Source organism: Oncorhynchus gorbuscha, linkage group LG11 (genome assembly GCF_021184085.1).
Source record: "Oncorhynchus gorbuscha isolate QuinsamMale2020 ecotype Even-year linkage group LG11, OgorEven_v1.0, whole genome shotgun sequence".
Taxonomy (NCBI): domain Eukaryota; kingdom Metazoa; phylum Chordata; class Actinopteri; order Salmoniformes; family Salmonidae; genus Oncorhynchus; species Oncorhynchus gorbuscha.
The window spans coordinates 71,479,844-71,493,065 of NC_060183.1; the positions used below are offsets into that span (position 1 = coordinate 71,479,844).

The 13,222-nt window shown below is 43.2% G+C and overlaps 1 protein-coding gene across 4 annotated transcripts in view; it reads right to left on the reverse strand.

Moving 5' to 3' along the window:
- The window catches only part of ntng2b (netrin g2b), a 135,516-nt gene that overhangs the window by 102,869 nt on the left and 19,425 nt on the right, over nucleotides 1–13,222 (reverse strand). The gene's annotated exons all lie outside the window — the stretch shown is intronic.

A 13,222-nucleotide genomic window follows, 5' to 3' on the forward strand; every position in this document is an offset into this window, starting at 1 on the left:
TAACTCTGTGTTGTTTTTTGTCACACTGCTTTGCTTTATCTTGGCCAGGTTGCAGTTGTAAATGAGAACTTGTTCTCAACCTGTTAAATATTTTTTTTGAAAAATAGTAGTTCATTGATTGAATAATGTCACTGACTGGCCCAGAGATTCCAAATCAAATCAAATTTAATTGGTCACATATGCGTGATTAGCAGATGTTATTGAAGGTGTAGCGAAATGCTTGTGCTTCTAGCTCTAACAAGTAATATCTAACCAATTACACAACGTATACCCCATAAACACAAATCTAAGTAGGAATAAATTAAGACTCTATAAATATGGAGATGAGTAATGCAAGATATGTAAACAAGTAAATGAGTAATAAGGGATAAGTAATAAGTAAATGAGATACCGTAGAATAGTTTAGAAAACAGTATAACTGTGTGACTAAGATACCGTAGAATAGTATAGAATAGAATAGTATAGAATACAGAATATACACATAAGATGAGTTATGCCAGATATTTAAACCTTATTAAAGTGACAAGTGTTCCATTCCTTAAAGTGGCCATTTCTAGTCTATGCCTACTGGCAGCAGCCTCTAATGTACTAATGATGGCTTTTTAACAGTCTGATGGCCTTGAGAAATAAGCTGTTTTTCAGTCTCTCCGTCCCAGCTTTGAAGCACCTGTACCGACCTCACATTCTGGATGATAGCAGGGTGATCAGGCAGTGTCTCGGGTGGTTAATGACCTTGATGATCTTTTTGGCCTTCCTGTGACATCAGGTGCTGTAGTTGTCCTGGAGGGCGGGTAGTTTGCCCCGGTAATGCGTTGGGCAGACTGCACCACCCTCTGGTGAGCCTTGCGATTGCGGGAGGTGCAGTTGCCTTGCCAGGTGGTGATACAGCCTGACAGGATGCTTTCAATAGTTTGTGAGGGTTTTAGGTGACAAGTCAAATTTCTTTAGCCTCCTGAGGTTGAAGAGGCTCTGTTGTGCCTTCTTCACCACACTGTCTGTGTGGGTGGTCCATTTCAGTTTGTCCGTGATGTGTATGCCAAGGAACATGAAGCTTTCCACCTTCTCCACTGCGGTCCTGTTGATGCAGATAGAGGGGTGCACCTTCTGCTGTTTCCTGAAGTCCACGATCATCTCCTTTGTTTTGTTGACTTTGAGTGAGAGGTTGTTTGAGCACGCACCCTTGTTGGGCCCCAGTGTTGAGGATCAGGAGAGTGGAGGTGATGTTTCCTACCTTCACCACCTGGGGGGGCGGCCCGTCACGATGTCCAGGACCCAGTTGCACAGGGCGGGGTTCAAACCCAGGGCCTCGAGCTTAATGATGAGTTTAGAGGGTACTATGGTGTTGAATGCTGAGTTATAGTCAATAAACAGCATTCTTACATAGGTATTCTTCTTGTCCAGATGAGATAGGGCAGTGTGAAGAGTGATGGTAATTGCATCATCTGTGGATCTATTGGGGCAGTAAGCAAATTGAAGTGGGTCTAGGGTGGCAGGTAAGGTAAAGGTGATATGATTCTTGACTAGTCTCTCAAAGCACTTCTAGATGAGTGCTGCAGGGCGATAGTCATTAAGATCATTTACCTTTGCCTTCTTGGGAACAGGATCAATGGTGGCCATCTTGAAGCATGTGGGGACAGCAGACTGGGATAGGGAAAGATTGAATATGCCCGTAAACACACCAGCCAGCTGGTCTGCACATGCTCTGAGGACGCGGCTAGGGATGCCGTCTGGGCCGGCAGCCTTGCGAGGGTTAACACGTTTAAATGTTTTACTGACGTCGGCCATGGAGAAGTAGAGCTACAGTCTATGGTAGCGGGCCGCATCGGTGGTACTGTGTTATCCTCACCCAGCTGCGTTGGGTTCAGTAGGGCACACAGTAGAACAAGTTTTTGAAACAGAAATTTATGTTTGTTGTTGTTGGACGATTTATCACACCATTTCAAAATGTTTGTTTCTGCTGAACACGGCCCTAGTGTTCCAGGCCATCAATCCTTGTTAAGAGAGGAAGAATGAAAAACCAGCAGCACAAGATATCTTGAGGCTACCGAATTGAACAGCCCTGCTATAGAAGATCTAACAGTGTGGGTGGCTATGACTTAATACTGAAACGACTGGGTCTTTTCTCCCAACAACAACATTAGATGAGATCCTCCCACTCTCACTAGGGAGACGTGGCACGTTTATTTCCTCTCAGATAACCTCATTAACTACTGCTGATATCACCCCCTTATTAGACGTAACACAACGAGGCACAGACACAACACAGTAAAATAGTGAGAGATGCCTGTTAAACACAACATCTTACTACTCCATAATACACAACTAGGGTTGCAAAATCCTAGAAACTTTCCCAAAACTCATTGAAAGATTCCAGGAATCAGCAGGAAATCAGCAGGAAATCCGGAATCCTCCAACCAGGATTTCCAACCGGAATCTGGCCCTAGGCCAAGAAAAGGTACACATTTTTGTCCACCCCTCACTCCTGCCTCCGATGCAGCAACTTACATTGGAGAGGATTTGTGGCCTGCCCTAAGGAAATGACCCCTGACCTCCAAATCCTATTGAAAATGATTACACTCAACTGACACTGTCACACTGTCCCAGATACACAAGGACACGTAGGTTACATAGCGGAACTGCATTAATGCAATATACAGGACAGAGTGGCGGAGGGTCTGTGTAGAGAATGACGCAAATACAGTGTGTGTATTTGTGGTTAACATGCACATCTGGATCTGGTGTGGGACTGAGCAGTGATGAACTAAATTATGCACTAAAAGCTGCATTTGAACTTATTGGCTGACCTCTCTGTTTCTTAGATAATCAGGGAGGGGGGGAAGTATTTTGTTGTGTATGGGAGGGTTGTGTGAGTGGGTGCGTGTTGGTATTTGTTTAACTCTCCCCTCCCCTTCTCTTTCCTTAACCCCTCTCCCCTCCTTATCTTTCTTCTACCCTGCCCCACATAGCTACCTCCGCCAGCAGTATGTACACACACACACACACAAATCCCAGCCAACTGCTACGGCAGGTGGCCCGCACCGCTAATCCCATCCAGCATTTATCCTCGCTGGGATCCTGTTTTTTCCGCGACGATGAGCACCACGGCGATGGAACTCTGTCGCCGTAAACATGCGGCAGTGATAAGTAGGTTCCCTTTTTTGGCGGGACGCGTCTCAATCGGAGCAGAAGCTTGCTCACTCCCTTAAGCTTAGGGACCTAGATCTGACTCAGAATACACAATAACCATGGTCTAGAAACAATCTAACCTAAGTACGAGACTCAGTAAGAACACATTTAGTTAATTTTAGCCAGTTTGCTACAGCAAAATGTGAAATATTATGTGGATTATAATTAACGGCCATTTTTGTAGGGGTTGATACATTTCTTTTAAACATTTTTTCTGAAATTTCAAAGTGGGAATTCCAAACTTTAGAAGCATTTTTAACTCAAATACACTACAAGTTTACTTTTAATGCTGTGCGGAACAATTATCAGCAACAAAAGAGTGATCAAATTAAGATCTTACATCTGTAAACAGTATTTTATGAGCCGATATGACGCGTCCCAATTGGAACAAAGCTTGCTTGAGCCCTCATTTCCCTACACCTGACGGATCTAGATTTGGATACTGACACTCAAAATCTGAGAAATATATTTTTTGTTGTGTGATTTGGAGAACGTATGGAGCAGATGCAAATATAAATGGGCATATCCATCTTTATGAGAGGAATCACTCCAGTAAGTTACAGAGACATCCGAACACAATTATGTACCAAACATAATATTCAATTCAAACAACTCACATTATCAATACAATTTGTCTGTTTGTCAAAGAAGGAATAGGACTCAATCAAATTCAAATGACCTACATCAAAATAAACAAAAGGCATGCTTTGTAATCTCTCTCGCTTTCATTCTCCTTGCCAGCAAGGGCAATAAAGTCCAGGACAGCCAAAGAACACAATGTAGTTTCTTTGGAACAATCATCCAATGAAATAACAGTCCCATTAAAACAGCCCACAGTGAGACACAGCCAGGGATATTGCTTCCTGGCTCAGTGTGTTTGTTTTGTTGTTTGCTGTGAGTTAAGGTCACCAGGGGACTGTCTCCCTTGCCCTGTTGGGGAATGTGATTGTCCTGTACATAAGAAGTGTATGTCTGTTCCATTTGAGTCATTTAGCAGACGCTCTTACCAAGAGTGACTTTAGGTAAAGAGTGCGCACATTTTCATTTGTCCTGGTCCCCAATGGGAATCAAACCCACAACCCTGGCGTTGCAAGTGCCATGCTCTACCAACTGAACCACGTGTGTGTCAGTTATTATGCTGGTGAGTGTGTGAGTGATAGTGGGAGTAGTAGTGTGATAGGATGAGTGATGAATTGTTTGAGCATGTGCACACACACGTGTGAGCGTGTGGATATCAGTGTCCCTATCAGTGTGAGTATGGTGCGCGTGTGTGAGAGGGAGTGTGTGTCTATGTGTATCTGCAACATTATGCTAAACCTCTTTGTCAGTCAAGATGGCGCAGACAGACTTTGCAGTATTTCAATTTTTTATGTACTATTTCTGACATTTTTAGCACAGACAATCTTAAGTGTCATTACATATAGCCGGGAAGAACTATTGGATATCAGAGTGACATCAACTTACCAGCACTACGACCAGGAAAACGACTTTCCGGAAGCGGATCCTTTGTCCGAACCACCCAGGGCATTTGAACTGATTCCAGAGGCTGACCCAAAACAACGTCGCTGGAGAAGAGGAAGACGGAGCGGTCTTCTGGTCAGACTTTGGAGGCGCGCACACCACCCAACGCTTACGATTATGATACTCGCTAATGTCCAGTCTCTAGATAACAAGGTCGACGAAATCAGGTGTGGAAGGTCCACCAGAGGGCAGGCTGGGCTCATGGATAGTAGCCCAACCAGGCATGTGAGTCAAGGTGACCAGAGGCAATTAAGCACAGCTGACGGTACTAATGAAATATTCTCTTTCCCCTACAAGAGAGAGGAGGGAACCAGCAGAGAGGAGAGGAAAAAGAAAGAATAAGAGTGGTTGCTCCACTAAAGGAGAGGACGTATCTTTTGGAAGGCGAGGAGAAGGAGATAAACCATCTCTGGAGAATGGCCACCAAGAGAGGGGAGCTATCCTCGAAGAACCATTAAGATGGTGACAAACCCGTGATTTTTGTTATAGTTTAAAGATAATCGTCTTGTGTTCCTGTATCATCTGAAGAAGAAGATGTGTTTTTCCTTGGGAGATTCTAATTGATTGTGTTGGAGTGTTTGTATTGACAGAAATCCCTCAATAGAGAACTGTGTTCAATCAAGAAAACCTACTCCTGACTTGTTTACTCCACCTTTCCGCTTTAGAGTGACACCAAATTACTTGGTGAGCTCACAGGGCAAGGGTTGCTTTCCAGACGGACAGCAGGGATTGTAACATACTCTGTTTCACAGAAACATGGCTCTCTCGGGATATGCAGTTGGAGACGGTACAGCCACCTGGATTCTTTGTGTGTTGCGCCGACCAAAATAAACATCTCTCCGGGAAGAAGAAGGGCGGTGGTGTATGTTTCATGATCGACGACTCATGGTGTAATTGTAACAACATACAGGAACTCAAGTCCTTTTGTTCACCTGACCTAGAATTCCTCACACTCAAATGCCGACCGTATTATATCCCAAGAGAATTCTCTTCAGTTATTGTCACAGCTGTGTATATTCCCCCTCAAGCTGATACCACGACGGCCCTCAAGGAACATCACTGGACTCTATGCAAACTTGAAACCATATATCCTGAGGCTGCATTTATTGTAGCTGGGGATTTTAACAAAGCAAATTTGAGAACAAGGCTCAATAAATTCTATCATTATATCGACTGTAGCTGGAAAAACACTGGATCACTGTTACTCTAACTTCCACGATGCATCCAAGGCTCTCTCCCGCCCTCCTATTGGCAAATCTGACCACGACTCCATTTTGCTCCTCCCTTCCTATAGGCAGAAACTCAAACAGGAAGTACCCATACTAAGGACTTTTCAACGCTGGTCTGACCAATCGGAATCCACGCTTAAGATTGTTTTGATCACTGGGATATGTTCCTTACCTGTCACCCTAGACCCACTTCAATTTGCTTTCCGCCCCAATAGATCCACAGACGATAAAATCACCATCATACTGTATACTGCCCTATCCATCTGTTCATTGACTATAGCTTAGCATTCAACACCATAGTACCCTCCAAGCTCATCATTAAGCTTGAGGCCCTGAACCCCACCCTGTGCAATTGGGTCCTGCCCCCAAGTGGTGAAGGTAGGAAACAACATATCCACTTCGCTGATCATCAACACTGGGGCCCGACAAAGGTGCGTGCTCAGCCCGCCTCACGTACTCACTGTGCACACATGACTGCGTGGCCATGCACGCTTCCAACACAATCATCAAGTTTGTAGACAACACAACGTAGTGGGCTTGATTACCAACAACGGGGCCTCCCGGGTGGCACAGTGGTTAAGGGCGCTGTACTGCAGCGCCAGCTGTGCCACTAGAGACCCTGGGTTCGCGCCCAGGCTCTGTCGCAATTGGCCGTGACCGGGAGGTCCGTGGGGCGACTGTTGATAATGGGATATGTAGATAGGGCGAGTCGGTCAAGGATCGATTCAGACAAGGTGGTAAATTGTATGACAAGCGACAGTTTATTCAGAGTAAAGATATCTGGTACAACGTATACGGGCTCGTTCATTTGGCTCACAAGGAACCAGCAGAAAGAAGCCCCGATAACAGATTGCAAGCATGTTATGTACAGTACAGAAAGTAGGTTGAGTCTGGAAGTTCTGGTCTTCTGGTTGGTCACAGTTGAGGTGTTGTCTTCTTGGATTGGTCTTGTTGAGCCGTCCGTCATTCCTCTGAGTCTCGTCGTGCCGTTCTCAGTCACACAATGTTCTGCTAGGAAGGAGATTATATGTGTGTGCTTGTTTCTGTCTCACACTGTTCAGCTAAAAGGGAGGATTGGGTGTGTGTGCTTGTTCGTTCCTGTTTCTCAAGGTCGGGTGTATCAATGCAGCTGGTGTTTGTCACGAGATACTGTTATCAGTGCTCAGTAGTAAGCCAGAGCGTTATAACAGCTTCATTATTAATAAGGTTAACATATTGCCAGGCATGCATCAAGCTAGAATTTCATATTATCCTTACACGACGCACAATTTGCCTAGCGTCATCCAGGTTATGGGAGGGCTTGGCCGGTAGGGATATCATTGTCTCATCGCGCAGCAGCGACTCCTGTGGCGGGTTGCCAGGTGCACGGTGTTTCCTCCGACACATTTTTTCCGACACGTCTTGCTTCCGGGTTGGATGCGCGCTGTGTTATGAAGCAGTGCGGCTTGGTTGGGTTGTGTATCGGAGGAAGCATGACTTTCAACCTTCGTCTCTCCCGAGCTTGTACGGGAGTTGTAGCAATGAGACAAGATAGTAGCTACAAAAACAATTGGATACCACGAAATTGGGGAGAAAAATTAAAATGTAAATGAAAAGTTTACCAACAACGACGAGACAGCCTACAGAGAGGAGGTGAGGCCATCGGTGTGTGGTGTCAGGAAAGGAATCTCTCACTCAATGTCAACAAAACAAAGGAGATGATCGAGGACTTCAGGTAACAGAGGGAGCACCCCCCATCCACATCGATGGGACAGCAGTGGAGAAAGTGGAACGTTTTAAGTTCCTTGGTGTACACATCACGGACAAACTGAAATGGTCCACCCCCAGAGACAGCATGGTGAAGAAGGTGCAACAGAGCCTCTTCAACCTCAGGAGGCTGAAGAAATTTGTCTTGTCAACTAAAACCCTCACAAACTTTTACAGGTGCACTACTGAGAGCATTCTGTCGGGCTGTATCACCGCCTGGTATGGCAACTGCACCACCCACAACCACAGAGCTCTCCAGAGGGTGTCGCAGTCTGCATAACGCATCACTGGGGGCAAACTACCTACCCTCCAGGACACCTACAGCACCTGATGTCAAAGGAAGTCCAAAATTATCATCAAGGACAACAACCAGCTGAGCCACTGCCTGTTCACCCCACAACCACCCAGAAGGCGAGGTCATTACAGGTGCATTAAAGCTGAGACCGAGAGACTGAAAAACAGCTTCTATCTCAAGGCCATCAGACTGTTAAACAGCCATCACTAACACAGAGAGACTGCTGCCTACATACAGACTTGAAATCATTGGCCACTTTAATAAATGGATCACTAGTCACTTTAATAATGCCACTTTAATAATGTTTACATATCTTGCCTTACTCATCTCATATGTATATACTGTATTTTATACATTTTATTGCATCTTGCTCATGCCGCTCTGTCATTGGTCATCCATATATTTTAATTTATATATTCTTATTCCATTCATTTACTTAGATTTACAGTATGTGTATTAGGTCATTGTTATGGAATTGTTAGATTACTTGTTAGATATTGCTGCACTGTCGGATCTAGAAGCACAATCATTTTGCTACACTTGCAATATCATCTGCTAACTGTGTGTATGTGACCAATACAATTTGATTTTAAGTTGGTGGTGACGAGGGCAGGGGCATCTGGCTGCTGCTACATCACAGGACAGTCTGTGCTCCGATTACCAACAGCCAGGTCTGCTCTGAACAGGTCTGCTCTGAACAGGTCTGCTCTGAACAGGTCTGCTCTGAACAGGTCTGCTCTAAACAGGTCTGCTCTAAACAGGTCTGCACTGAACAGGTCTGCACTGAACAGGTCTGCTCTGAACAGGTCTGCACTGAACAGGTCTGCGCTGATGCCTAAGAGCAACTCTCAGGGGATGGGAACTTACATTATAACAGGACAGGAGGGCAGCCAGGAAATCCTGGCCTGCTCTTCAGCTGTACTACTATGTCTACGTCCTGATTCTCCCCAAACTGTGAACTCCCTCAGGACACAACCTATGTATACCATGGCTATAGGAATACTTAACCTCTTCAACCTATGGGGGCGCTATGTCATTATTGGATTAAAAAACGTGCCCGTTTTAAGCGCAATATTTTGTCACGAAAATATGCTCGACTATGCATATAATTGCCAGCGTTGGAAAGAAAACACTCTGACGTTTTCAAAACTGCAAAGATATTATCTGTGAGTACCCCAGAACTGATCTTACAGGCGAAACCAAGATGAAACTTCAAACAGGAAATGAACAGTATTTTAGACGCTGTGTTTTACTAACGTCTCCTTAAATGACTTAAATGTAAATGTAAATGTTATATGGCTGTGAATATGCTGTGAAAGAGCTTATGCACTCTGCCGTTCATCCAACATGTCTGCAACATTGTGGCGTATTTGTAGGCATATCATTGGAAGATTGGCCATAAGAGACTACATTTGCCAGGGGGCCGTCCGGTGTCCTTTGTCTAAAATGGTGCGCAATTGTCAGTAACACTCATTTTGCCATGGGATACAGAAGCAGAAGCACACTTCCAGGAACGATACATCATTGAAGAGATATGTAGAAAAACACCTTGAGGATTGATTCTAAACAACATTTGCCATGTTTCAGTCGATATTATGGAGTTATTTTGGAAAAAGTTAGGCGTTTTTATAACTGAATTTTCGGGATTTTTTGGTAGCCAAACATGACGCAGAAAACGGACCGATTTCTCCTGCACAAATAATCTTTCAGGAAAACTGAACATTTGCTATCTAACTGAGAGTCTCCTCATTGAAAACATCCGAAGTTCTTCAAAGGTAAATGATTTATTGAATGTTTTTGCTGGTTTTTGTGAAAATGTTGCCTGGTGATGCTAACGCTAAATGCTAATGCTAACGCTAAATGCTAGTTTTGCTATGGTAGAGAAGCATATTTTTTAAAATATGAGATGACAGTGTTGTTAACAAAAGGCTAAGCATGAGAGCTAGCATATTGATTTCATTTCATTTGCGATTTCCATGAATAGTTAACGTTGCGTTATGGTAATGGGCTTGAGGCTGTAGTCATGATCCCGGATCCGGGTTGGCTCGACGCAAGAAGTTAACGCTAGACTGTGTTCCATATACAGTTGTCATGACGTGGCCCTCTTTGGGTATAGCGTGTCTTCCCCTCTCTCTCGCCTACACCCAGGCTGCTGTTATCTCAGATCGTACATTCCTGGAGGAGACTCTCTTCCTCATGGCCAGACAGTATAGGAGAAAAGGTTTCACAGAGAGAACAAAGGAACTTCTTCCACCTCACAGAACTTGAGAACTGAACAATATTCATGTTCTGGAGAATGTATAAACGGTCGGTGAAGTAGCCAGCTTCGAACTGGTCTGTTTTGTACAATTTTGTGAAACTCATGAGAGACAATACAGCCACATTAGCATAACCCTGTTTATACAAGAGTCTCAGTTGTGAGGCTTGCATCTAATTGTTGTATAAAAGGAATGAGTAAAGATTAAACTACTTGTGAAATTATGTAAGGTATTTTTAAACTGTTTAATGAAGGAAACTCCGATTCCCTTTGGAGTTTAACTAAATCATTGGCCCGCCCCATCATGGGACAGCCCCTTTCCGCTCTTCCGAATATAACCCCCACCGTGGGAATTTATCTAGAGACCATGCTTCTCTCAATTACGAGAGTGCTAAGATTTGAGTAGAGACTAGCTTACCTCGATAACCACGAGAAGGCTAATGTTTCAGACGATTGCTGAACTCTTAACCATACCACGTGGTTAAACTCTGAGACTATCGAACCGACAGAAAAATAACAAATCTTTGATATTAATTACTAGTCTGCAGCTAGGAATTCGGTACCATTGAACGTGAAGACCGAAAACCACTGAAACATCTATTCTATAACAACATTGCTGAATGTTACTCTGAACTATCCATTCTAACCTCGGCAGAGAGAGAGAGGGCGGACAAACTCTCCAACAGAAACTGACTTTCTAACAGAGATCACAACGACACACTGAGCGTAAACATATATATTGATTGCAATTGTTCCCGAATGAGTGAGCGTTCATGTGTAAAGGATTAGCATTTCAATTGTTATCATTATCAACTTTGTCTTTTATGTCAGTCGACCCCCACTTCCTTTTTGTCCACTAGGGCACATTCCCCTATCATTTCCTTGTAACCATATCTACTTGTTTGTTTGTGCATTTCTGTGATTATCTAGTTAGTCAATAAATAAATTATTTAAGACAATTGATGTATTGATGACTCATAGTGAAGACTGGGTTCGTGCAGATAACCAACAATGTACGACATTTGAAATGAGACTAACGTGAGGTAAAGAATAATTCATCAATTAGAAGACTAATTGATCAGATATTAAAATATCGGAAAGTTATATTAGGAAAATTACAACTTTGTAATCTGAATATTTTCCTTGGTGCCCCAACTACCTAGTTAATTATAGTTACATGATTAAGTTAGTTTAATCACGTAATAATAATTACAGAGAATTTCTGATGAAAATAAGTCTTCAGTTTAATGATGCCAAAGGCTCGACACAGTACTCAGTCCACTTACTGCTAAAAGAACACTCAGGGGGAACCACTGTTAGTCTACACCTGTTGTTTACAAAGTATGTGTCAAAGAATAAACAACAACAATTGATTGGATTCTTATACTCTTTCGGGACATCCTGCCATTATTGTTTACTGTAATCCCATGAGAGAGGAAATCTTAACTAACTAACTAACCATATAGACTATGTTCCAAATATTGTACTCAATCCAAGGATCAGACAGGTGAAGTGGTATCATCGGGAGGCTTAGAGGTGGTTTGAGTTCTTCACCTCAAGCTGTCTGAGCCTTGCAACAGATCCTCCTTGAACTGCCCAAGACTCTACTGACTCTACTGATATTAGGCCACCAACAAGCCATGTGTTCCTCAATAGTATCACACACACACACACACACACACACACACACACACACACACACACACACACACACACACACACACACACACACACACACACACACACACACACACACACACACACACACACACACACACACACACACACACACACACACACACACACACACACACAGCCTGTGTAAGCTTGTAACATGCATTGCCATGGAGGCATAAAGCGAAAATGAAATATTGACCTGACTACAGATGTAGGATCTTAATTTGGAACAGTTTGCTACAGCATGAAAATAATCCTGCAACCACAGTAAATGTGAAAATTATTATGGAAATTATTATGTGGATTATAATTATTGGACATTTTTGTAGGGGATTATACATTATTCGTTAGGATGCTCTCAAACCATATTTGACCTTTTTTAAATTGTAAATTGCAAACTTTACAAGCCTTTTTAAGCCTCCTGAAAATGCTCAGCAACGAAACAGTGATTAAAATGAAGAAATTAAATGATGAAACCATTTTTTTTATAATGCCAAGACTATGTTAATACACTGATGATAATTGTCCATGAAGCAGAAGGCCTTCAACGTTGCAGGTATGGGTGTGGTTGGAGACGTGTCCAACCCACAAGTGCCATCTTGAATTAGACTATGGGTGTGGTTGGAGACGTGTCCAACCCACAAGTGCCATCTTGAATTAGACTATGGGTGTGGTTGGAGACGTGTCCAACCCACAAGTGCCATCTTGAATTAGACTATGGGTGTGGTTGGAGACGTGTCCAACCCACAAGTGGCATCTTGAATTAGACTATGGGTGTGGTTGGAGACGTGTCCAACCCACAAGTGCCATCTTGAATTAGACTATGGGTGTGGTTGGAGACGTGTCCAACCCACAAGTGCCATCTTGAATTAGACTATGGGTGTGGTTGGAGACGTGTCCAACCCACAAGTGCCATCTTGAATTAGACTATGGGTGTGGTTGGAGACGTGTCCAACCCACAAGTGCCATCTTGAATTAGACTGCGGGCCCATTGTTTGGAAAGCATTGTTTGCTACTAATTTCAGGCCTTTTTACTCAACATTCAACATGTTTTTGTGGAAATATACATTGAATATTTTAGAGCCATCATCTTCCATTGGACCTTTACATTTTCTGTTGGAGTATTGACTATTGATATTTGGGTTGTGTTGGGATTCTATTTTTTGTATGTTTTTTTTCATCGGTTTACAAATATTTATTTGGACATGGGCTTCCATTCAAAGACTCAGAGACTCAACCAGAGGTTCTGGTAGGACTTATAAAACATTATTTATAAAACAAAACAACCAACAATATGTTTTTTGAACGCTA